The 25,591-nt window shown below is 35.4% G+C and overlaps 1 protein-coding gene across 2 annotated transcripts in view; it reads left to right on the top strand.

The window, feature by feature from the left end:
• The first annotated feature begins 17,243 nt into the window (after positions 1-17,243).
• LOC121730588 (lachesin) overlaps positions 17,244-25,591 on the top strand; it is a 92,727-nt gene continuing 84,379 nt past the window's right edge. For both annotated transcript variants that reach the window (XM_042119697.1, XM_042119698.1), the window contains exon 1: positions 17,244-17,457. The gene's annotated coding sequence lies outside the window, so the exon portion shown is untranslated. The remainder of the gene's footprint in view (positions 17,458-25,591) is intronic.

A 25,591-nucleotide genomic window follows, 5' to 3' on the forward strand; every position in this document is an offset into this window, starting at 1 on the left:
AACAGCCACGACGCGAATCCGTGTTGTGGCCCTAATGAAAACGGCCACGACGCGTTCTGAAACCAGGCCAGTTACGCAGGAGTAATTGTATAGTGCCCAAGTGTGTGCGCAATACACAAGAGCACTCTGGTTTTAATGTAACCAGGCCAGTTAAGCAGGAGTATTTTTATAGTGCCCAAGTGTGTGCGCAATACACAAGAGCACTATTCTTTACTCTCATAACCCAATGGAGCACTGGCGAGAGATCAGGCGCAGGACCGACTTTTACACGCGCACACACGTGGGCACTATAAAATTACTTCTGCGTAACTGGCCTGGTTTCATTGAAACCAGAGTGCTCTTGTGTATTGCCCACACACTTGGGCACTATAAAATTACTCCTGCGTAACTGGCCTGGTTTCATTGAAACCAGAGTGTTCTTGTGTATTGCGCACACACTTGGGCACTATAAAACTACTCCTGCGTAACGTGCTATTGTGTATTGCGCACACACTTGGGCACTATAAAATTACTCCTGCGTAACACGGCCTTGTTTCAGAACGCGTCATGGCCGTTTTCATTAGGGCCACAACACGAATTCGCGTCGTGGTCTTTCTGTGATTGCCAGAACGCGTCGTGGCCGTTTTCATTAGAGCCATGACGCGAATTTCGCGTCGTGGCTGTTTCACTGTGACCACAACGCGTTGTGAGCCATTTTTTCGCTCATTGAGCGATTTCGGTCTTTGAGCGTAACATATACAACGTCTGAAACTACGTCAGTGGGCTTCGGCCTGGCCGAGTATGCTATCTCGCTCGGTCGGAAGATCTTCGTTTTCGGCCGCCACGAACAACATTAAAATATTATAAATGTGAAAGTGTGTCTGTCTATTTCTCGGTCTGCCCGTTTGTTTGTTACCTCTTCACGTCCAAATCACTCAACCGATTTTGCTGAAATTTGGTTTGAAGATAAAAGACAAGTGTGCGAATTAATCGAACGAAGTGGTGTTTCTTTTGAAGTACAAACTAAGTACAGGAACACGGCCGTAGCTAGAGGAGGGCATTGGGGGGCAATGCCCTATCTTAAAATCACAATGCCCTGCCTTAAAAATATCAAAACCCTAGAAAATTAATTAATTACTTATGACAATTTTTTACTTCCGCCCTACCTGTAACCCATGCTACCCTACCTCAAATCTGACTCTAGCTACAGCCCTGGACAGGAAGCTTAGCTTACTTTCAACGACCTATCGAGTGATACGTAAAACAACATTATATTTTATATCGTTTCAAATTATTATCATTTATTAAGGCATAAAAATTATGAATGCCTTTTTATCCGTTTATGAATCCGGGTTGTTCTTTTATCCGGTTAATCCAGCCTGTCACAGTCCTCATCCGCAGGTACTGTTGACGACAAAACTGACTTCCACTCGACTTTATTACAGTGGCGTAAGGTACAAAATACGTACAGGGGTTCGTCGGCGACTGTACCTATCGCCATGCGGGGAGAATGGGGATCCAAATGCCAAACACGCGGTAACAAGACAGAAGTTTACGCTGTCACGTATTCTGCAGGATTTATGATAAATAGGAATGTCAGAAGAAAAGGGAAGCAGTAAAACGTTTTGTTATTTTATAATTTTTATTGCAAAAATTCGTGAAGTTGGACGGAACTGTAATTACGAATTTTTTGAAAGGGTGATGTGAGAAAAAGTTTAGGATAAGTAATCGAGAAAACTTATGAAAATAATATAAATTTACCAGACTGTCTCTTTTCAAGTCATATTTAAAATAAATATTACTTAAATATTAAAGTAAAAGGAATAACGCCATCTATATTATAGCAAACAACATAACTCGGAGTATAAAAGAGCTCAAATAAAACGTCTCATCGTCAAAATATCATCCACCAATCTCTAAACCCAATTTACAAAGCACCATCTGTTGTTTTACTTGAAAACTAGTTGCAAGGCTCACTTGACACGGGCGTTTTTTGACAGACTAGGGTTGATTTAGACCGCAACGCGACGCGTAGATACATTTCTGTACTGAATTGATAGATTGGCATGTCGCCTCACGCAATTGAAATCTGTCAAATCCATACAAATTTATGCCGCGCCGCGCCTCGCCTCGCCTCGTCGCGATGCGGTCTGAATCAACCCTTAAATGTATTACCGCCATCTACTGGATATGTTTATAACTCAGAGCTAAGCTAGGTAACAACTTGGGTGGGTAAGGTTGTTAACAGCGTGCAGCGTGATATAATTACCTTGGTTTTTCAACATAAATGAAGATGGCGTGCGAGTGTGCTACAAAATATAATTTACTAGATGACGCCCGCAACTCTGTTGTCTGAACCGTTCATTTTTTTGGTACAACAAGACGTATCCTATGTCTTTTCTCGGAACTTGAAGTATATCAGATATATCAGATATACTTCGAGTTTTGCTGAAATTTGGTACAGATTCTGTACCAAATTTCAGCAATATTGGTTCAGCCGTTTGGGCGTGAAGGCGTAGGAAGACAGACACTATTGTATTTGTAATATTAATATGGATAATATGGATGGTAAGAACTATAAGTTAATAAACTATAAATAACAAAACGAGAGAACACTATAAGTTAATAGAAAAGGTATACAAATTGTAAACTACAATTAGTACGTTAATAATTAACATCTTTTAACACTAGTTATGCAATGGCTCCTCGCGCCTTCGTCTGGTGTCGTTTTTGTGTGAACTGACCACGTCAGTCAAGCCGTACCAAGATATGGTACTTACGGTTCGGCTGACCAGTAACTAGACTAGACTGGTCAGTGACCAGTATCTTGGTTCGTCCGTTAAAATAACTGCATAATAATTGGTTTAAGGGCCTGTTTCACCACTTCCTGATAAGGCTACCCACCAATTAACTTGACAGACCAAGTATGGAGAATCTGTCAAAAAAGTTGTGAATAGCCTATTATGCAGTTTATCAGTGGTGAAACAGGCCCTAAGTGTATTATAATTTTTAAATATCAGATTATGATTATGGCTGAGGACATTAAACTTGTGAAAATGGTGATGATCTTCAGAAAGATTGTGAAATGTGAAGCATTTAAAAATTCATTGAGTGGCTGCCAAATTGTTGTGTGTATCAGAAATAGATTAAGCGTATAAAAGTTCGAGAATATTGTTTTCATTTTCATAAATATTTAGCCCTAATGATAGGTAATATTCCGTATTATTTAAAATAATTGCTCGAACTCACTTCTGATTTCCAATACAAAGTGCCTTACCTCACCATACCCATGGTATAACTAAAGCCGGGTCCAGACGGGTGTAACGTGTAATGTAATTCACCGTGTAATGTAACACGAATTCTACGTGTGGACGGCACTACGAGCATTACATGTAACGCTCGAAGTTTATCCATCGGCTGTCGGTTTTCGCGCGAGCACAAAGGCCCGTTTGGACAATTCGCTTTGAGTTCGTGTGCCGTCCACACTGTTGACGCTAAATTACACGTAATCTTACATTACACGTTACACTCGTCTGGACCCGGCTTTATGTGTAGAAAAAAATGTAATGCAATTATGACCAACTCAGCGTTACGGCGCAAATGCGTCTTTGGTACAAAATTAATAATCTGTTTAGAATAATTGAATTCTGAGGATCGTGGGTTTCGACGACCTTTGTATGTTTACCCTGGCTTGTGTACCTTCACTGGGCTACCATTGATTTTAAAACAAGAAAGCTGAAAGATTCGTTCCAACCGCATATTATAATATGGTTTAGTTAAATCAACTAAAGTAAAGGCCGTATTTTTTTTTAATTTGTAAATTTTGGTAAGTAAATATAAAAAATAAAAATTACAAGAAATTAACGAAGGTATAGTTTATAGTATATATAGTAACAAAAACTTTGGTGTCTATAGTCAGTAGTGGTGTGATTTTGGTTTCCTTTAAAAATTAAGTAAAGAAAAATATTGAAAAGTTTGTTTGCTATTTTGAGTTTATAACGAGTATATTAAAAGGTTCTTATTAAACTAATTAGAGAACTACCTTTAGACATTCCAATTTGAGCGCTTTAAAATTATAATAATATTACTTCTATATTTATTGGAATCTGAATTTGAACTCTATTTTAGGGTTTTTATAACTCGTAATTTACAGCTCACTTTTATTTTTATGAGATGCACTCAGGTGCAATAAAAAAATAAAAGTTTGCCGTCAAGGTAGTTTTCTTTAGAAGAAAGAACAAGGGGCATTTTTGTATGGAACCCGTACCCAAGCTGTAGCATATCTAGACATAATATTATAATATCATTTATATCAAATGAAAGGGCTTGAAAGCTGTACATTTTAATGTATGACATAAAATCTCTAAACCATGGGAGAAAAAAGTTAAGGAGGGTAAAAGGTAAGAAAAAATCACAAAAAACACCCTACAGTATTATTGCATCAATTTATAGTGTTGCTGGTAAGAAATAATATTTTATGGAAAGTAATCGTATATGGCAAACTTGAGGAAAGTGTTGTATTTTGGTATATTGTTTCAAATTTTAAAGAAAGGAATAGAAAATAATTTCTTCGATGGTAGGTAATTCATTAAACCCGAGAATAGGTTTTAAATTTTTGACCGAATTCCAAAAAGGAGGAGGTAATACGTTCGGCTGTATGTATCTTTTTTATCTACTTTTTATAATGATACTAGAAATCATTTATATTGCAAAACAATATTTGCCGGGTCAGCTAGTTGCTATTATAAATGTGAAAGTGGTATGTTTGTTGCCTCTACACGCTTAAACTGGTTAACTGATTTTCGAAATTCGATACGGAGCTACTTTCGGGAAAGGATATTACTTAAGATTAAGAGTTTTTATCGCGGTATAATGGTATTCTTATCGCAAGGTACGGTTCAAGTCGAGGTCAACAATCAACATCTTATACTGAAATATAAAGGCTAGTTAATAAATTTATATAATGTTGCCACTAATAACTTTAAACAGAGGCGCTAAAGCAACAATATCCTATTCAAGTTTATGAACACTCAACACACACTGAATTCGATAAAAACAAGTGAGATATTCGCTCTATTTCTAATCTATCGAAGGATCCACTAAAAAGAATCCGGAAGGAAGCTATCCGTATAGTCCATCGAAATTGCGGGGGATTGCCAGCTCATACGAGGACGAGGAGGTTAGCAATTAACTTGATTTATACCGGGCATTTACTTATTCAGTCATACAGCTGTATCACGCGACGCCACGAAAACATACCACTTTCTACCTTACACTCATAGCCTTAAGACAGCCTGAGAATACGCCGGATAACTCGAAATGCTCCTTAAAAATATAATTACGCGACTTTCAACCTTATCCACTTGGTCTTAAGACAGCTAAACGACGTTTAGAAATAGATCTCACGAAGTTACATCTAAAATGTTCTAAAATAACATATTATGAATATGCTAATCACGATGTTTTGCAGACCGTTATCGAAATTGCTTTAGAACTAGAACTACTCTGAGTAATAAAGCAATTAGATTTTACCGAGTTCCAAATTAATTCAATTATAATATGAATTAGTCATTAGATTATTATTTTACTAGCATACTAGGTAGTAAACGTAAGTACCTATCAGCAAATCAGCAAAACCCATATTCAGGAGACATATTATAAACATTCATTATATTTTATAGATTAAATAGTAGCAGAATCTGTTACAAAGAAGATGCATTTTTTTTGTTCCTTTTAAGCACTGAACCTAATATAATTTCACAATCCTTTACAAAACATTTTTATAATTGATGATAATTTCACTCTAATATAGTATGATTTTATTTTTCTCTCTTCGCTAGCTCCGCTTCGAATTTGTCACAAAACGTCTCGAAATTAACACTTGGCGAACACAAGTTTAGCTGAAAGTGCTGTGCCGCCGGCGAGATTTTATCGATATTACAAATAGAGAAAAATTTCAAGAGCTCTGTAAATCTTACAATACATAAGTTCAAAGATGCCATAATATTTTATTGCAGTAAAATTTTTGCAAGGCAAGTGGCTAGACATGTCAAGATAGGGGAATTTATTCATATTTTGTCCGTATTTCATAGCAAGAATTATGTTTCCGACCAATAATTGTTATACTTTATATTCTACACTACTTGTTATTATTATTCAAAGTTAAAATTTATACCCAAAACAAGGTGATTTAAGAAGAGATTGGATTATATGGAAACTGACATAAGTTTCGATATCTATATTAAAATTTCTAATTCATAAAAACAAGACAATACAAAATATAGACAATTTAGCTTGCTAAAAACAAAAAGTAAAGGAAGATTTTTTTATTATCTGAACTTGAATTTTCAACTGTTATACTTATGTATATTTTTTAAATCACGATGGGAGTAAATCGATACTAATATTATAAATGCGAAAGTGTGTCTGTCTGTTTAACGTCTTCATGCCCAAACCGCTGAACCGAGTTTGCTGAAATTTGATATGGAGATAGTTTGAGTCGGGAAAGGACATAGCATACTTTTTGTCCCGGAAAAATGTACGGTGCCTGCGCGATAAACGAATGTGGGGGCAACGGAGTTGCGGGCTTCATCTAGTAATCAATACTTATATTATTATGAAGTGAAGAAATTAAAAAGTGGCAACATCGTAGTGTCATCCTTTTTTTCTTAGATTGATTTGAAAGGGGTGACACTACGATGTTGCCACTTTTTAATTTCTTCACTTTCTTCACAGGCTATATTCAAAATAATGACTTCGATAAAACAATTTCCCCGCCCTAGTACGTTCGGGATGTTATAATTACAGTGACATGGAAGCCGGCAACGCCGGAGCTATAAAGTGAAGCAAGCATTACGCCGACGCGACGTTACTGCGAACAGTATTTTGAAGCTATTCTTAAAATTTCATATTTCTACAAAGTTACAAAAGTAATGAAATATGTAGGATAGTAAATGTAAATACACTTCTAATGTGAATATAAAAAGTGTCCTGTTTCCTCTAAGCAAATAAAATAGTAATAATTTAAGTTTATCTTATATTATGTAAAATTCTCTTGTCACAATGTTAGGCCGCGTACTCCTCCGAAACGGCTTTACTGATTTTAACCAAATTTTATATGCATATTCAGTGGGTCTGAGAATCGGCTACCTGGGTACTTTTTATATTGCTAAGTGCATATTTTGTTGAATAAATAATAGTAAATTATTACAACTCGAGACTGACGGCGACCATTGTTTGTGCGACGGGATAGCGATGAACGTTGCCATGGTGACATACGAATTAAGTCACTTCAAATACTTTGAGTCCCGGGAAAGGACATGGGATACTTTTTATTCCGAAAAAATGTACGGTTTCCGCGCGATAAACGAGTTTTGGCGCAACGAAGTTGTGGGCGTCGTCTAGTACTTTATATGGCAAAGAAACGTTTGCCGGGACAGCTAGTATTGTATAATTATATAAATATTTTATATTTTGTCTTTGTGTTTTGTCTTATATATTTTTGAGCTATCACCAACGTTTATGTTACGAGACGTTTTGTCGAAAGTTAGAGTTTGAAAAGCCGAGTCCACATAAATATCTAATAATTAATAGGACCTACTTCAATTGTGTACCAAAACCAATTGAAAAGACTACTTATTATGGCTGGTTTACACGTATTAAGTTGATATGTACCTAGTACTAAATTTTCTACTTCAATTGTGTACCAAAACCAATTGAAAATACTACTTATTATGGCTGGTTTACACGTATTAAGTTGATATGTACCTAGTTAACTAAATTTTAAGTTGTTCATTGCATGTAAACACAAAATTTTGTAGCAAGTTAAAATTTAGTAAGTACTAAACTAGACGACAATTAGAATTTAGTTACTACTTATCTATTTAACGTGTAAACCAGCCATTAGTTGCTACTTATCACATAGTCGTCTTGATACTTAACGAGCACCAGTAAAACTTTCTGACTCGAGAGTTTTGTAAAAAGAGTTGAAAACCTCATTCTCGTTAGAATTAATTTCGAAGTCAAGGTCTTGAAAAAACTTGGTTCATTTGTGAAAATGCATCGTGAATTTCAATGCTTTTCTTCTGGAACTTTACTTGTTTACTGTTCATCGGGTTCCCTGTCGAACTTTGTCAGTTTTTTCCAGGAAATACGATAAATTATGACCATGAGTTATATTTTATTGTATAATAATATCTAAAGTTTGCTACATTTTAAGTAGTTCTTACATCAAACCGTTATTTTGAATAGGCATTTGAATATATAAATTCTTAGCTCATTTTTATTTATTTTAGGAATTTTTATTCATGAATTTTTATTTATTCTATTCTGTAAACTGATCGCCTAGTCTATCTACCAGACCAGAGTACTAAGTCAAAAGAGGCATACAATTTTATAGTGACATTTTATACTTATTTTAAAATTGTATGCTTCGATTCGCCATTTCGACCTAAGGGGGCGACTAACCCTAAAGTGTCGATTTTATAATTCATTTTTATACTTGAAAATAAGCTCCGAATTGTTTCATTTTCTAAAATTAGATACTACATTATATTTCCGAGAATTCGATCTGAGCAAAAACACGATATCTTAAAATTTTCTCGAAAGAAAAAAAAAAGATGCATCTAATTTTCACGAATTTTTCATTTATTGCCATAACCGTGCATTGAACTAAGTTAATATTTTAACACGTTGTATAAAATTCTATCATTGAGAGATCGACCTAGCAGATTTTTAAAATGTTATATATTTATCGAGTTATTGAGAAAAAACTTATTTGGCGATGAATCCGCGTCCTTCATTTTCACCTGGCATATGAAAGACGGGCGTGAGTGTGAAGAGAGAAGGCCAATGTTTGATTTTTGGGGTTAGTCACCCTCTTAAGTAAGAATAGGCTTCTTCAATTATGCTCAGTAAATGACTTTTTCAATAACCAGTAGCTGATTATTTAAAATACTAATGACCGATTTACATTAACCGACCGATTTTAACGTGGGAGAGCCATCCTTCGGCACGAATGGGCCGGCTCGACCGGAGAAATACCACGGGCTTACAGAAAACCGGCGTGAAACAGCGCTTGCGCTGTGTTTTGCCGAGTGAGTGAGTTTACCGGAGGTCCAATCCCCTACCCTTTTCTCTTCCTTACCCTCTCCTATTTCCTTCCCTACCCTCCTCTATTCCCTTCTCTACCCTCCCCTTTTACCCTATTCCCTCTTAAAAGACCGGCAACGCACCTGCACCCCCTCTGATGCTGCGACTGTCCATAGGCGACTGAAGTTGCTTTCCATCAGGTAACCCGTTTGCTCGTTTGCCACCTTATTTCATGAAAAAAAATCCAATTCAGTGATCCAACCAGTGCTGGATTGCTACTGGAATAATGTAAACGGGCACTAGATTACACTAAATACGAAAGTGTGTCTATCTGTCTGTCCGACTGTCTGTATGTCTGTCTGATACCTCTTCACGCCCAAACCGCTGAACCGATTTTGCTGAAATTCTGTATGGAGATACTTTGACTCCCGGGAAAGGACATAGGATACTTTTTGTCCCAGGAAAATGTACGGTTCCCGCGCGAATAACGAGTTCTGGCGCAAAGGAGTTGCGGGCGTCATCTAGTCATACATAACTTTCAGTATTTTTAAGTTCCACTTGCTAGGAAGGAACGATAAGGAAAAAATTAACCTCTGTCCCTTTTTGGGTTACTAATATACAAATCAAGACTGCTTAGCGGCGCTAACGGCGAAGGTGGATTTACGATCGGCTTGGGGATTAACTTTTCGACTTCACCAATTGATCGATGTCCTTAAAACTGTGCTACATTTTATGTGAGCAGTTTGCTCTATAAAAATGTCGACCTAAACATTTAAACGGAATGCATAATTGAAACTTAAATTGAAAGGAGAGCACAGATAATAGATATGCACTGAAAATTAGATATAATATTATAATATCATTATTAATCATGCCATCTCCAATCGCACTAATGATAAAAAAAAGAGAACCAAACCATTGAACCGATTTTGCTGAATTTGGCATAAAGATACTCTGAGTTCCGGGAAAGGATATAGGATACTTTTACCCCGGTAAAATGTGTATGTTACTTCTTAACGCAAAACTATTCATCGTATTGTGATACAATTTAGTGTAAATAGTAGTTAAAGCGTACTAATACAGTTAAAGTTATACCCACAGAAATAAATCAAGATAGAACGGTGACGCGCGTGCATTGCTAAGGAATCGATCGTGTACATTTTTGCTTTGCATTTAGTTAGAACAAATAACTTACCCGTGGAAAGAACCTCCTTTTGACCGATTCACTTTCGTACTTCTGTTTTTAAAATTAGACACTGCACAATAAGGCATTTTTGCACAACCGCTCCGGTGTAATCAAGTCGAGACATGCGCGCTGACTAAATGAACGTTCAACGAATCTTGCGCACTTGTGCAAGACTGAAACACGCGTACTCCACCCGCTTAGCCGTTCTATCTTGATTTATCTCTGTGGTTATACCTCTATAACGTTTTATTAATGACTAGATGACGCCCGCAACTCCGTTGCGCCAAAATTTTTTTATCGCGCGGGAAGCGTGCATTTTCCGGGATAAAATGTATCCTATGTCCTGTCCCGAGACTCAAAGTATCTCCATGCCAAATTTCATCAAAATCGGTTCAGCAGTTTGGGCGTGAAAAGGTAACAGACAGACAGACAGATACACTTTCGCATTTATAATATTAGATAAGAATAGTACTTGCTTTTCTAAAATTATTTTACAAAGTGTGTTAGAATTCGTTATAAACAAAGTATGAATAAATCATAATCCAGCTTTCATTAATCTACCAGCTAAACCATTAAACTGCTCTGTCAAAACAACAACCGTTACATCGTAACAATTCCCATGAATAGATTTCAGACAGTAATTAGTTTACTATTCGTTCAGCAAACAACGCGTGCAAAAATTTAATTATACTTCAAATCAGGTTGGATAGAATTAATATTTTAATGAAAGATAATTAGCGCAAATCAAACTAGCCAACATCAATTATCACAAAATGGCAAACAATCACATAATTATTTGCGCGAAACTGCAAAATAAGCGTACAATATTCTAAACCCTAATAAAAAGATTTAAATACTGTATAATACAAAAGTTTTGTTTGTATCATGTTTTGGTATTGTGTGATACGTTACAAAAGTAACTTTTAGAGCAAAAAGTTTGTTAGTAGTCACAGAACATAATAATAACAAAGTTTATTAGTAAGAAATTGTAGAGTGTATTTTGTATTGATGTATTTATAATTTTTTAATTTAAAAGGCTGGTCTTCCATCTTTGTAGGGCTTTTGCGCAGACTAGTGGGGTAACCAATGTCTAATAATAGCTTTTACATCCAACATTAATGCAGATTCGTTCCTAGTTCGATCTACTCAGCTTCTAATTATACCGTAATTGGTTTAAAACCAATTATAAATATTATACTATATGACGCCCTCAACTCCGTTGTGCCAAAATTGATTAATCGCGCGGGAACCGTACATTTTTCCGGGATAGAAAGTATCCTATGTCCTTTCCCGGGGGTATCTAGAGACCAAATCTCAGCAAAATCGGTTCAGCGTTTTGGGCGTGAAGAGGTAACAAACAGACAGACAGACAGATACACTTTCGCATTTATATTATTAGTAAGTAATAACTAATAAGTAAGAATATGGATTTTTTTTCTTAAACAATTTTGCAATGCTTGATAGAATACGGACAAAGAACAAAAAACGAAACTGCATTGATCCTTAATACGTCTGTCTGTTCCCTCTTTACTCCCAAATTGCTAAAACGATTTTACTAAAATTTGGTATGGGGATATTTTGAGTCCTAGGAAAGGACATAGAATACTTTTACCCCAGGAATAAGTAAGGTTTCTGCACGTTTAACAAATTTTGGCGCAACGAAGTTGCGGGCGTTATGTAGTATTGCATAAAATAGTAGAATTTAGGAACTGATTTGCTATGTGGAATTCGCTTTCTATATCTTTCTTTGTCTTTATATTAAACTAGATGACGCGTGCAACTCCTTTGCGCCAAAATTCGTTTATAGCGCGGGAACTGTACATTTTGCCGGGAGTATATAAAAGTATCCTATGTCCTTTCCCGGGACTCAAAGTATCTGCATACATCAGCCAATCGGCTCAGCGGTTTGGGCGTGAAGAAGTAACAAACAGACAGATAGACAGACAGACTAACTTTCCATTTATAATATTAGTATAAGTATGAAAGTATCTAGATTTATTTGTAACTTTCAGCTGTAGCTATGCATGCATCTTCCTATGTATGTATAGTCTTGGCTATTAAGTCAGACCTGGAAACAACATAATGTTTTTAAACATATAATTTTAGTGCACCAATATTGTCGTGTTAGTAAGTTTGTTACATTACAAACACGCTGATTATCCTGTTAAATTCAAATGCTAATTAACATTATGTTAGGCTCATAAATAAATAACACACCTAATTTGTTAAACTAATCCGATTAACAGATTTAGACTAGCATCGAAATAAACAATTGTTTCTCTAACTGTGCAAAGTATAATCTGTATTCTTAGCTTATATTCTTACTTGGATAAGCTTCACGGAAATTCTTGCGTTAGCAAAGTTCCTTTCTGCTAAGAAATGCATGTTTCAAAGATATCAGTCATGTATTTTACACAAGGCGTAAAAGTAGAATAGGAAGGACATTTCGTGAATCTTTCCGGATATAATCCAAACTGTTATGCAAGACACAAAACTTCAAATTTGTACGAAATTTGATGTCTCGTCTCATGGTTTGGTTCATAGGTGGGATGTATGATGGTAAACAATGCGTTCAGATTTATGTTGCTTTTAATATACTCTTTAAACCAACGTCATAAGGATCAATTTCATTGAGATTCCGAGGTGAAAAAAATCGAAACAACTGCGGAATTATAGAGGCCGAAAGCACAGTATAGAATCTTATAGTAGACCATCTTTACACTTTTAATATTATGCCGAGTCGCACTTATAATAGATCATGATTTTAGATTACTTTACTACGGTCTCACTTTTTTACGGGATTCGAAAAGGTAATCTTTTGTACTTGTTTATAATTTTAAACTGTCGCCAGTAGTATTTCCGAACCAATATGACCTGCACACATTTATGCAGAGAGCGTATTCCTACTCTTCTTATGTTGCAAGTGTCTATGAGGGACGGGATTCGCTTTCCATCAGGTTTTTTTTTTTTTTATTATTATAAAATTGGGGCCGTCTATAGACTGTTCGTCCATATCCTTTTTTGTTTTTTTTCCATCAGGTTATTCGTCGGCTTATTTTTAACCTGATTTTATTTAAAAAAAAACAACCTGACTCACCTGACATATCACTGACTTAGTTAAGCAGACAATGAGTTTGCATGTGATTTGATGATGACTAATTATTTTATTAGATGATATAAGGTTATTAATTATTATTATTGCGAGAATATTGTGCTTCTTATGTAGAAGTCGAATCCACGCCTGGGCGGAGAGTCAAGCTTTTAACCACTGTACCACAGATTCCTTATGTCTGTGTTTCACGACCAAGTTACTCTACTGTATACAGTTATACACATATACTGTATACAGTATATGTGCCAATAGTCCCCTGGGTCTCGTTCGGTCGGAGCGATTTTCGCAGCTCGTTCTTATGATTAAGTCAACTCTAGCGGGACTCCGCTGTGGAAAATTTTAGCGGACTCCGATGAAATAAATTGCGATCAGATACGTAATCAATAGTGTTACTGTAACTATCCATACTAATAAAAATGCGAAAGTGTGTCTGACTATTTCTTATTTGAACCGATTTTGATAGGTATAGAGATACTTTGCATTTGCAGAGGTGAAATCAAGTTCGATAAAAAATTTATTGATAAATAAAATTATTTATGGAATGTAAATTAAAGTTGAACTTACCTTGTTTTTGCCAGATCTCTCACACCACAAAATATAATATTTAAGAATTCTGCTGGCATTTGCATATTAAATAGATTAACCTCATATAAATTGGTACCTTTAAAAGTTCTTATACAAGTTCTCGATGCGGTCTTACTTATACAGTGTGTCACTGTGTATTGAGAAATTGTATAAGATTAAGCTGTAAAACCCATTATACAAGATGTTAGTGTGAACACTGTTATCCTTGAAACCATCAAATGAGCCCGTCAAAATGAATAACATTTTCTATGAGAACAATGCTGGGAACTCAAAAAATCCAGCTTCATACCCATGCAAATTGCCGATCCGGGCATCCGTATAGATATGAAGACGGCATTTTTTTTTAAGTTCCCAGCATTGTTCTCATAGAAAAAGTTGTTCATTTTGACGGGCTCATGTAATGGTTTCAAGGAAAACGGTGTTTACACAAACACACTGTATAAGTAAGACCGCATCGAAAACTTGTATAAGAACTTTTAAAGGTACCAATTTATATGAGGTTAATCTATTTAATATGCAAATGCCAGCAGAATTCTTAAATATTATATTTTGTGGTGTGAGAGATCTGGCAAAAACAAGGTAAGTTCAACTTTAATTTACATTCCATAAATAATTTTATTTATCAATAAATTTTTTATCGAACTTGCTTTCACCTCCTGCAAATGCAAAGAATCTCTATACCTATCAAAGTCGGTTCAAATAAGAAATAGTCAGACACACTTTCGCATTTTTTATTAGTATGGATATCTAAAATTACGCTTCCTTTTGGCTTCGTCAGTAGGGCGAGAAAAAAACATTGACTTTCCCACATCTGTCAAAGACAGCCCGCATAAATTATGGGCAATTAAATAAAATACGTACGAACAACATTCTATTTACGATCGAACATATTTTCGTCCGCGCGGTAATTTTAATGAATTAATTACAAAAGTTAAAATAGCCACGCTGGATATTACAAATATTACAAATTATGTACAACTAATTTATTACGTCTACGCGACACCGGTTCGGGAGAGTCGCTAAATAAATGAGCTACGTTAATTTTTGTGACGTTTTTGGAGTAAAAAAAATCAATTAATTAAAAAAGTAACGATAAAAAGGTATTAATATAATCATTATAATATTATTGTAGTATTTTATTAACCTAAATATCAATTTAGGTTAATAAGATAATTACCTATTTTAACACTTAACTTACATTTTAACGAAACAGTGAATCAACTTCGATTTGTGTTCGATTCAGACCGTTTCCTATCAAAGTTCAAGGAACGAAACTACATTATTGTTGCATAGAGTCACGGTGGTGTTATTTGAGAACACTGGAGATAGTAAGATAGAACCCAAAAAATGCTCCTTGAAATTTCACTTTAATTTTTTATAGTTAAAAAACATTTCTAACGATTTTTATGTCACTATTCTTTTAACACACTACGGAATACATTCCATCCCATTTACATTCACGTCTACACCCACAAAATAATAAATGAAAATTAATAAAGGAAACAAGAAATTAATACATACGACATGCAATAAATGTAAGGTGTCTCGCGTAATTAGAGTTTTGTTACACGATAAACAAATAGGTAATCATTTAAGGCTCACATAATGACTAACGCGTTAAAACCTCGCCAATCTATTTTAAACCTTCCGCCTGGAAGTTAGAGATGCGATTCGCCTGCAGTATTTAATAGAATTTGATACGGTGTAATAGGTGTCTTGAGGGTGTAAGGGTATTATGTTGGCTTATGGCACTGTATTAATTTTGAACCGTAGTAACTTCGGTGACAGAACTAAGACGCGACGATAACTTACGAGCAACGCAAATGAAACTAGCGCGTAATTTAGAGTCATAATTTACGAAATTCCTTTACAAACGCTTAAACATCGCCTGCGGGCGCTCCGCTTAGATTTATAGTACTTTATAATGCACTTAAGATTTAACACATGCAGTGCTATATAGTAGCTAACATCAATTAGTAAATTTAGGCCGGCAACGCACTTGCAGCTCTTCTGATGCTGCGAGTGTCCATGGGCGACGGAAGTTGCTTTCCATCAGGTGACCCGTTTGCTCGTTTGCCCCCTTATTTCATAAAAAAAAAGACTTTGAAATAAGTAATCAGACGCTAACGTGTACAGGGTAAAACAAAACATAGTGATATAATATTCTTTAGAGCTGGGGTTCCCAAACTTAATTTGTCTACTGCCCTCTTTGAGAACAAATCATGTTTTAGCGCCCCCCATTGTTTCAATTTGAAATGCATCCAGATGAAATGAAATTACAAATTACCCTACACAACGTCCACATTTTTTGGGTTTCATACCTTTAGACCTTCAGCGCCCACAAGGTGGCGTTATCGCCCACTGTGGGAAAGGCTGCTTTAGGGTTTGTATGTGTTCTTCATATAGAGTTCACTGTAAAGTGGCTGCAGGGTTAAAAGTTTTGTTTTTTTGTGATTTGTAGCAAAAGCACCAGTGACACAAGTTTGACCATACAAAGTTAAAAAAAAAACTTTTTCATCGCCGCTACATTCACAGTGAATTCCATATTATAAAGGACTCTTAAACAGTATTACGTGGTAGAGCCATGCTCCGCACGAATGGGCCGGCTCGACCGGAGAAATACCACGGGTACGGGCTCACAGAAAACCGGCGTGAAACAGCGCTTGCGCCGTGTTTCGCCGAGTGAGTGAGTTTACCGGAGGCCCAATCCCCTAACCTATTCCTTTCCCTATTTCCTTCCTTACCCTCCCCTATTCCCTCTGAAAAGGCCGGCAACGCACCTGCAGCTCTTTTCATGTTGCGAGTGTCCATGGGCGACGGAAGTTGCTTTCCATCAGGTGACCCGTTTGCTCGTTTGCCCCCTTATTTCATAAAAAAAATACACCCTAAAGTACTATTACTATGTTTTGTTAGATGACGTGTATGATTTCGTATAACACTATAATATCCATTACATTTTGTTATAATAATACACAAGTGAAACAAAACACGTACGTGCACATTGTTTATCTAAGGAAAATGTTATGCAAAAAAATTCGACTCGAATATTTAAATGAAAGCGGAATAAAATCGCACGCAGGCGACTCGGTTCGCGAACTACATTACACTTTACATAAAAAACATTGTGTTGAACGACAACGGGGCATCAACTTTCCCAGCGAAGACATAAGTGAAATTGAATTACACATATTGAAAAAGAAGTGTAGCTCCTTGGTGGGCGGGGTTTAGGCGAAGGCTCCTCCTCCCGCGGCCTCCGCGCATGGAGCGCGTAGCAGCTACGAGACCGCTTCGTAGCCGCGTGCGGGCGGTACGACTCAGTGAGAAGTGAAGTTCGGCACGGGTCTGTACTCGAACTACACTCAACTTCATAACTCAACTCGGCCGACGACGCGTAATAATAATGAGTGATTAATAATGATTCTATCAGTGATATGGATAATTGACTTGACATAATTTGATGTGGATTTATTAGTGCTTTGAGGACGTATTTATACTTTGTTATGAGGTATGCTAATTTTACTGTAGGTTTAATATTTTATTACTGCATATATTTGGCATACTTTGAGTTTTATTGCTAAGTAATTGTTTACTGCAATATTATGCTATATCAGGGGACATGATATTATCACATACATACAAATACATATTGAATGATTTTCGGATACAATATGATATAATAATATTGTCTTTTTTTATTTTCTACCTGAATTACTGATGTAGATAGCAGCGCTTAATGCAATGAGAGTCAAATGATCAAATATTTTTATCTTATTGATATTTCTGTTTAAAATACAAGAGATTTTAAATTACAATTTCAAAAGCCTTCATTAGACTCTTCAACGAACCCTAGAACTTTTTCGGACTTCTGAGAAGTGTTTACTTATATTATCATACTTTGCTACATGCATATTACATGCATTTGTGTTCTGCTTTCACAACTTTTTTAATAATATTTAAGGTTATACGAGTACTCCAGAAAAAAATATTTCCTAAACTATGTATAGCTTAGTGATTGAGTATTTATGTATATTAAACTACAAATAATAAAAACTAATAGTAAATGAATATTATTATTGTTTTAGAATTTTAAGCTTTACACTAAAACTAATAATCGGCCAAGTGCGGGTCTGACTTACGCACGTAGGGTTCCGTACCGTTATAGTCAAAAATAGGCCAAAAATTGTGTTTATTGTATGATTTTTTTTCATATTATTCTTTAATTAAGGCTTTTGTGAAAATTTAAAGTGCTTACATGTTCCCATTATGGATATTGAGCAAAAAAGGTCAAAAAATCACGTTTGTTGCATGGGAGCCCATCTTGAATATTTATATTATTTTGTTTTAGTATTTGTTGTTATGGCGGCAACAGATATACACAATCTGTGAAAATTTCAAAAGTCTAGCTATAGCGGTTTTTGAGATACAGCCTGGAGACAGACAGACAGACGGACAGACAACGAAGTCTTAGTAATAGGGTCCCGTTTTTACCCTTTGGGTACGGAACCCTAAAAATACTACTGATTAATGTAATTCAATAAATAACACACATTTGAATGTGTGTTATTTATTGAATTTGTGTTATGTCTTGAGACAAAACTGAAAAAAACTCACAATTTGATTCAACGTCTACATTACTTCAGTTACGTTACGGCTACACTCAGAGAGATTTAATTATTACTTAACTTTAATATCACTAGCTATATGACCGAGCTTTGCTTGGTATTCGATAAAACACGAATAAAATGATATTTTCTAAAAATGATTCCTAGCTAGATTGATTTATACCAACCACCTATATACTAAATTTCATGAAAATCGTTGGAGCCGATTCCGAGACTCCAATTATATGTTTATATATAATATATACAAGAATTGCTCGTTTAAAGCACGGTTTAAAGATATAAGATAAGATGAAGATTTTGACATAACATCCACAAGTTTTCTATGAAAATTGTCACTAAATTAAAACTTATCATCGAATTAGTTCGTAACTGCGCGATGAGCGCTGGAACTATAATTTTTCCAGTGTAAAAGGTATATGGAGATACTTTGAGTAAGGGACCCGAATAATCTCCATACCAAATTTCATCAAAACCGGTTCAGCGGTTTTGGCATGAAGAGGTAACATACAGACAGACACACTTTTACATTTATAATATCAGTATAGACGTCTCTGACTGCGGCCATAACGTAACGTGGGAGAGCCATGCTTCGGCACGAATGGGCTCGGATTGACCGGAGAAATACCACGTTCTGACAGAAAACCGGTGTGAAACAGCGCTTGCGCTGTGTTTCGCCGAGTGAGTGAGTTTACCGGAGGCCCAATCCCCTACCCTATTTTCTTCCCTACCCTCCCCTATTACCCTATTCCCTCTTAAAAGGCCGGCAACGCACCTGCAGCTCTTCTGATGCTGCGAGTGTCCATGGGCGACGGAAGTCGCTGTCCATCAAGTGACCCGTTTGCTCATTTGCCCCCTTATTTCATAAGAAAAAAAACTAAACTTCTAATTAATTTGATTATAATATCCTTTTATTCAAATTTCTCTCGTATATGAGGCTGTATACTCCTTTTAGTATAAACTGTGAAACTACAAGGTAGCGTTACAGCTTTTCGCTCATTTTAGCTTACATCTTGCTTAAGATTTTAGATCTCTGAAGATCTCTGTAAAAGTTTTCGTAAAGTGTGTCGTACCATTTTATCTTTCTTTCATTTAAATGATGTATCTACATGATTCTAATTATAATAAATTATGATTAGTATAAATTCGTTACAGGACAGACTGACAGGCGCACTTTCGGTATTTTAATATTGCTGAGGATAGTAGACAAGTTAATTTTTTTGTAATTTAACTCATCTATTAATATACCTTATTCTTAATAATTAATTAGTTAATTAAATATATCCGTAATACTAATTGTTACGTATGAAAACTAATTTCAGAAAACAACAAGATTTGTTGAACAAATAGTTCCTTTTCCCAAGAGACCTGTTCCCTTTCCCGAATAGAAATTTAATGAGAATTAGGTGCGTCTTACACGGTCCAACTAATTTGATAACTCCAGCTAATGTCTGGTCATAATAAGATACACGTTCATCATCATCATGCCTAGACAACCCTCTACAACAACGTCTTCAAATCAAAAGACCTAAGCAAAGTACGTCGCGGTTTTTGTTGCAAGACTCCTGCAAAAACGGCTGGAACGGTTTTGTTGAAAATTTGTGTGCGTATTTTGAAGATCTGAGATGAGATGAGATAGATACTAAAAAGTTCACAATGCCGCTAATGAAATTTGTAAAACTAAGCAAAATCGTTATGACGACTGACGGTTCATAATTTCTACACATGCCAATACTGCAATGATTTTTGTCAGAAAACAATAGAATATAAAAGTGGGTTGAATCGTTGGATAAAAATAAATAAAAATTCACTTTAGCTATTCATCCTACTAAGACGAACATATTATGGGACGAAAGAGTCAACTACTCATTTTTCCAACCCTTCCAAGTTCCAACATTTAGTTAAAAATTTGTGATACGATTAAACGTCAAGACTCGGTACAAATCAGTATTTCGTCATTTGCCTAATGATACCTTAGCTAAACTGTCGGACGTTGTTTTGGGATAGACACTGAAAATTCATTTCTATAATAATTTTTATTTTACGTCTGCGTTTGTAACTGCATAAACACTGAACTTACGCCGTAAAACATAAGACAGTGTAATAAGTAGAGCAGGTATATACCTGTCCCGAGAGGATTAGGTAGAGAGAAACGCTAAGCCACAAGAGGGTTAACTTACAAGTTAAATATAGAGTTGTACATTAAAACAAAAGTCTGGATTCCACTGCATTAATATGCCAGTTACACTAACTTCGGTTAAACTTCGTTTTCCCATTTAAAATTGGACTATTTGATTTTTAAAGTAAATTAGAATTTCCTGTTCCAAATGTTCCAAAAAATACATATCTACAGCTTCTTCTTCTTTGGATGATATTGATATGCCCAGTTACATTATAACTTTGGTTTAATTTCGTTTAGTTTAACTTTCACGGAAACAGAATATTATATATTTAATGTTGTAACAACTAAATTCAAGGAATAATGTAGTTACTTTAAGCGAAACGTGGCAAATAAGGAAACAATCGAACAAGCAACGAAACTGCATTGATGTTGCTTTATATTATAGTAGAATCCATACCTCCATACTAATATTATAAATTCGAAAGTGTGTCTGTCTGTTTGTCCGTCTGTCTGTCTGTTACCTCTTCACGCTCAAACCGCTAAACCGATTTTGCTGAAATTTGGCATGGAGATACTTTGAGTCCCGGGAAACGACATAGGATACTTTTATCCCGGAAAATGTACGGTTCCTGCGTGATAATCGAATTTTGGTGCAACAGAGTTGCGGGCATCATCTAGTTGGGACATAACTTTCAATTTTTCACAACGCGATGATCGTACAAAATATCGATGGGGATCACACTAATCAGCGACCGGCGTGCCGCGCGTCGGAGGGGCGATTAGCACGATGCTTTTATTTATTTTTTAATCGAAGTGAAATTTTTGCAATGGAATTTTCCTTTGGGGCTTTTTTTTTCAAAAATGGTTAACGGTATGGAATAATCTCTCACTTTATTCATCTATGTAAATAAAACTGAATTTACAACTTTTTTAGTCACGCTAAAACTAAGAACGGTTGAACCGATACTAATGGATAATATATATTTTTAGTCTTGAAATTCGTGGCAGTTCAGGAAGTGATACAAAGTTCATGGGGTAATCTAGTATAATAATAATAATATCTATGGACGCTTCACACCACGTCAGTCTGGCCCCGTGGTAAGTACCTGAAGGACTTGTGTTACAGGTACCAGACAACGGAAATATATTTAATACTTTTATACTAAACATAATATTATAATTTAATACACATCCAAGACTCAGGAACATTGAAAACTTTTTGTTCCGTTGGTGGGATTCGAACCCGCAACCCCCGGCTTGAGCTACCAACTGAGCCACAGAGGTCGTCAAAGTATAAAATAAATACATAATTTATCTTATATATAAAATTCTCGTGTCACAATGTTAGTTACCGTACTCCTCCGAAAAGGCTTTACTGTTTTTAACCAAATTTTATATGCATATTCAGTAGGTCTGAGAATCGGCTACTGGCTACTTTTTATATTGATAAGTGCATAGTAATAAATAAATAATAGTAAATTATTACAATTCGAAACATATGGCGACCATTGTTTGTGCGACGGGATAGCGATGGACGTTGCCATGGTGCCACATTTAATTAGTCACTTCAACAAAATAATATGAGCGAATAGCGAAATACTTAATTTATGGCAAAACAACGTCTGCCGGGACAGATAGTAGTCATATAATATTGTAATAGTTTAGCCCTAAGCTAATTTTAAAGTATATACCTACTTTAAGTTCATAAAATACTAATTGTGGGTACCAACGCTTAATTAGATGCCTGCCTTTCATTAGTTCTTTATCTATTTTTCCCAAAAGTCCTCTAATCTCTCTTATTGTTTTCTTTAGTGAGGGTTACATTAAACCCTAATAATAATTATTATATCTCCTTTGTATATGAATTGTGTTTCTTATTTAGCATTTTGCTATGACATATGTTTATTCGAATTTTAGTTCAATATTTTTTGCGATGCAAGGTGAAAATCTTATTTTTAAACGATAATAACCAAACTGAATAAACTATGCATAATAGGTAGGAAAGTGTAAGAAAGGTATTTTGTGAGTACCTCCATACTTACTAGTGCACACTGTACAATAATAATTTTAAGAAAAGTTTGTCTGTGTTTCTGTATGTTACCTCTTCACGCCCAAACTACTGAACCGATTTTGGTGAAATTTGGTATGGAGATGCTTTGAGTATAGGGAAAGGACATATAATACTTTTCATCCTGAAAAAATGTATGGTTCCCGGGTGATGAACAAATGTTGGTGCAACGGAGTCGCGAGCACCCACTAGTATAAAATACGATAACGGATTATAACCTAATATTTCCGAATCCACTTGCAATATCATGCGCTTAGACGCGGCATGCATGTAGTTCTCTGAATGGAATATTATTTAGGTACTTTGAGAGATTTTATTTTTATCAAATAAAGGAAAGGTAAAGTGAATAAATTCAGATGATTTGCAGTTCCATTTAAATAAATCTGAATGTACATTTAATAATACTGTCACCCAAATCAAATCAATTTTTACAATAAACATGTACATACATCTTGTCATCTATCTTATGCTAAGTGATAAGATTTGTATTACAGAAGTCAGACACCTGATACGAATTAAACTATATCAAATTAACAGAACTTTTGAAGATGGAAAATAATAAAATTATTTAGGATTTCACATTAATTTTACTAGCATTTCAGATACTTTATAACTCATGTATTATTAGAGGTTTCCTTTGAGTTTCTCCAGATTAATTTAAATTGTGGCAAAAAATATTTAATTACAATAATAATATTATGTTAGGTTAGTTTTTTATAGCATAAAGCATGAAATACGTACCGTAAGTTCTTTGAAAACTAACATTCCTTGGAATTTCCTCGGTCATCAAATAAACGGGTGTTCGTATAACCTAGTCCTTTCATATTCAAGCTAATTGAATTACTCGACCCACTCGTGCCGACGTTGCACTACAAAAACAGTTTCCTACTTGTAAATGCCTTACATATTCATTTATTCATTCCAACCAACACACGGAGAATTAGAAGATAGCGATGCGAGAGATTATTTTCCTCAGTTCTGTGTGCTAGTTATATTATTTCGCTGGCAACTGTTGAATATTTTACGGTCATAAACGCTGTGTTTGTAAGCGGCTATCTCCGGCGTAACGTTAGACAGTTATGTTTTTTGTTGTTCGCCTCAATGACACACTTTTTAGTTTGTGCAACTTTACAAATGCATTCAGGATCCTGTTCCATTTTAGTTGCACTAGTAAGCTCTCGGTTTCCTTGACGTGAGGGATGTGTTTCTTCTAATGTTTCCTTGCGTGCAACCTTAATGCAAGCTATGTAGGCTCTATAAAAGTACAATGTGAATAAAGTTCGTGCGCAACTAATTTCTTTACTTAGCCTATGCACTATGATGACACAAATGGTGTTTTCACTATGATGACTTTGGACTATGATGAAAAGGTGTATTCACTAACTGAACGTATTATTATAGTATATCGTTTAGGTTATATATTATTATTATTGTATTTTTAGTAATCATTTACCCTATTTCATTATTGTTGATTAATGATTATTACTATTGACGTTTTCTACAACGGCTACTATTTAGTACTTTTGTAACTGCTAATTCTTCGCTTACGCACTGTTATATAAAAACCTTTCATTGTCTTCCTATCATCGTTTCATACAACCAAATAATGGACGGAACAATATCAATCAAGTGAAACGTCCGTATCTCATGCGAGATGAACCTCACATTTAGCTTGATTGCAATTTATATAAAACCGCGTAACGTAATGTAGTCAATAGATTTTTTAAGTTGTTCATTAAGTTAAAAGCATCTTGAAAGCCTAACAAGAGCTCCGTCAGTTTTACACAAAATGAGGACCAACATAATTTAATATTCCTTTCATATTCTGTGTGGATATCTGTACGAATTTTTTGCGTTACTTTTGAAGATGCCCTTACGTTTTTAAGAAATTGGATTTCGATATTACTATTCTATAGGTATAAAATAGAATTTTCGAAGACAGTAGTTGAAATTCAGCATACTTTATAGCTTAAATTATCATCAGCAAATACATCTACCTACCTAACTACCATGATTTAATCAAAGTATTTTCTTATAATTAAAAATACAGTGGGTGGCCAAATTATTATACTCAGTGTGAGATTTTTACGTAAATTCGTATTGCTTCTATTGTTGCCGTCCTTTGAAAAACCAAAGTTTACCCAGACGATGCGTGCTACTCGTTTGGCGTTTGCTAAAACACGGGACTAAGGCGTACTGGAAGGTAAAAAACAAGTTATTTTATTTGCATTTTTTTAAATTATAAAGATAAAGGTGAAACCTTAATATGACTTAATTGATTCAGATCCTCCAGGTCAATTGTCAGTTTGTTGGCCGCAGGCGACATGAAAATTTTGATAAAAGCTGTTTTGTCGAACGAGTCAAACCTTATTCGTCAATAGATTTGTCCACACTGTGCCTTTTTCTGTTCATCAAGGGCATGCGTTATAGTGCAGTCAACAGCGAACGTGAGGCATGCCCGCAACGCATGCCCTCTGACCGTATCCAAAACTTCGAAAATTACAATATTGACGTTGCGTTCCTTGACGCATTCAATTATTGAATGCGCTTACATGAAAGTTGATGCCGAAAATTGAAGATGAAAGTGCACATAACTAACGTCATGGGACGAGATTAGCCCAAAGGTCGACTACATTTGGTTGAAGAAATCATGCGTCAAGAGACCAACACCTGCGAGTTTTTACAAACTCATCTCCATCCCCAGACGGCTGAATTACAGTAGCCAGACGGCAGCTGTATATTTATGCAGGATTCTTCGCCTTACCTAAAAAAATTATAAACTTTTTGGACGATAACAATGTTACATTAATAGACACAAAAATGAATTTTT

This window comes from Aricia agestis, chromosome 9 (assembly GCF_905147365.1).
Source record: "Aricia agestis chromosome 9, ilAriAges1.1, whole genome shotgun sequence".
NCBI classification, from domain to species: domain Eukaryota; kingdom Metazoa; phylum Arthropoda; class Insecta; order Lepidoptera; family Lycaenidae; genus Aricia; species Aricia agestis.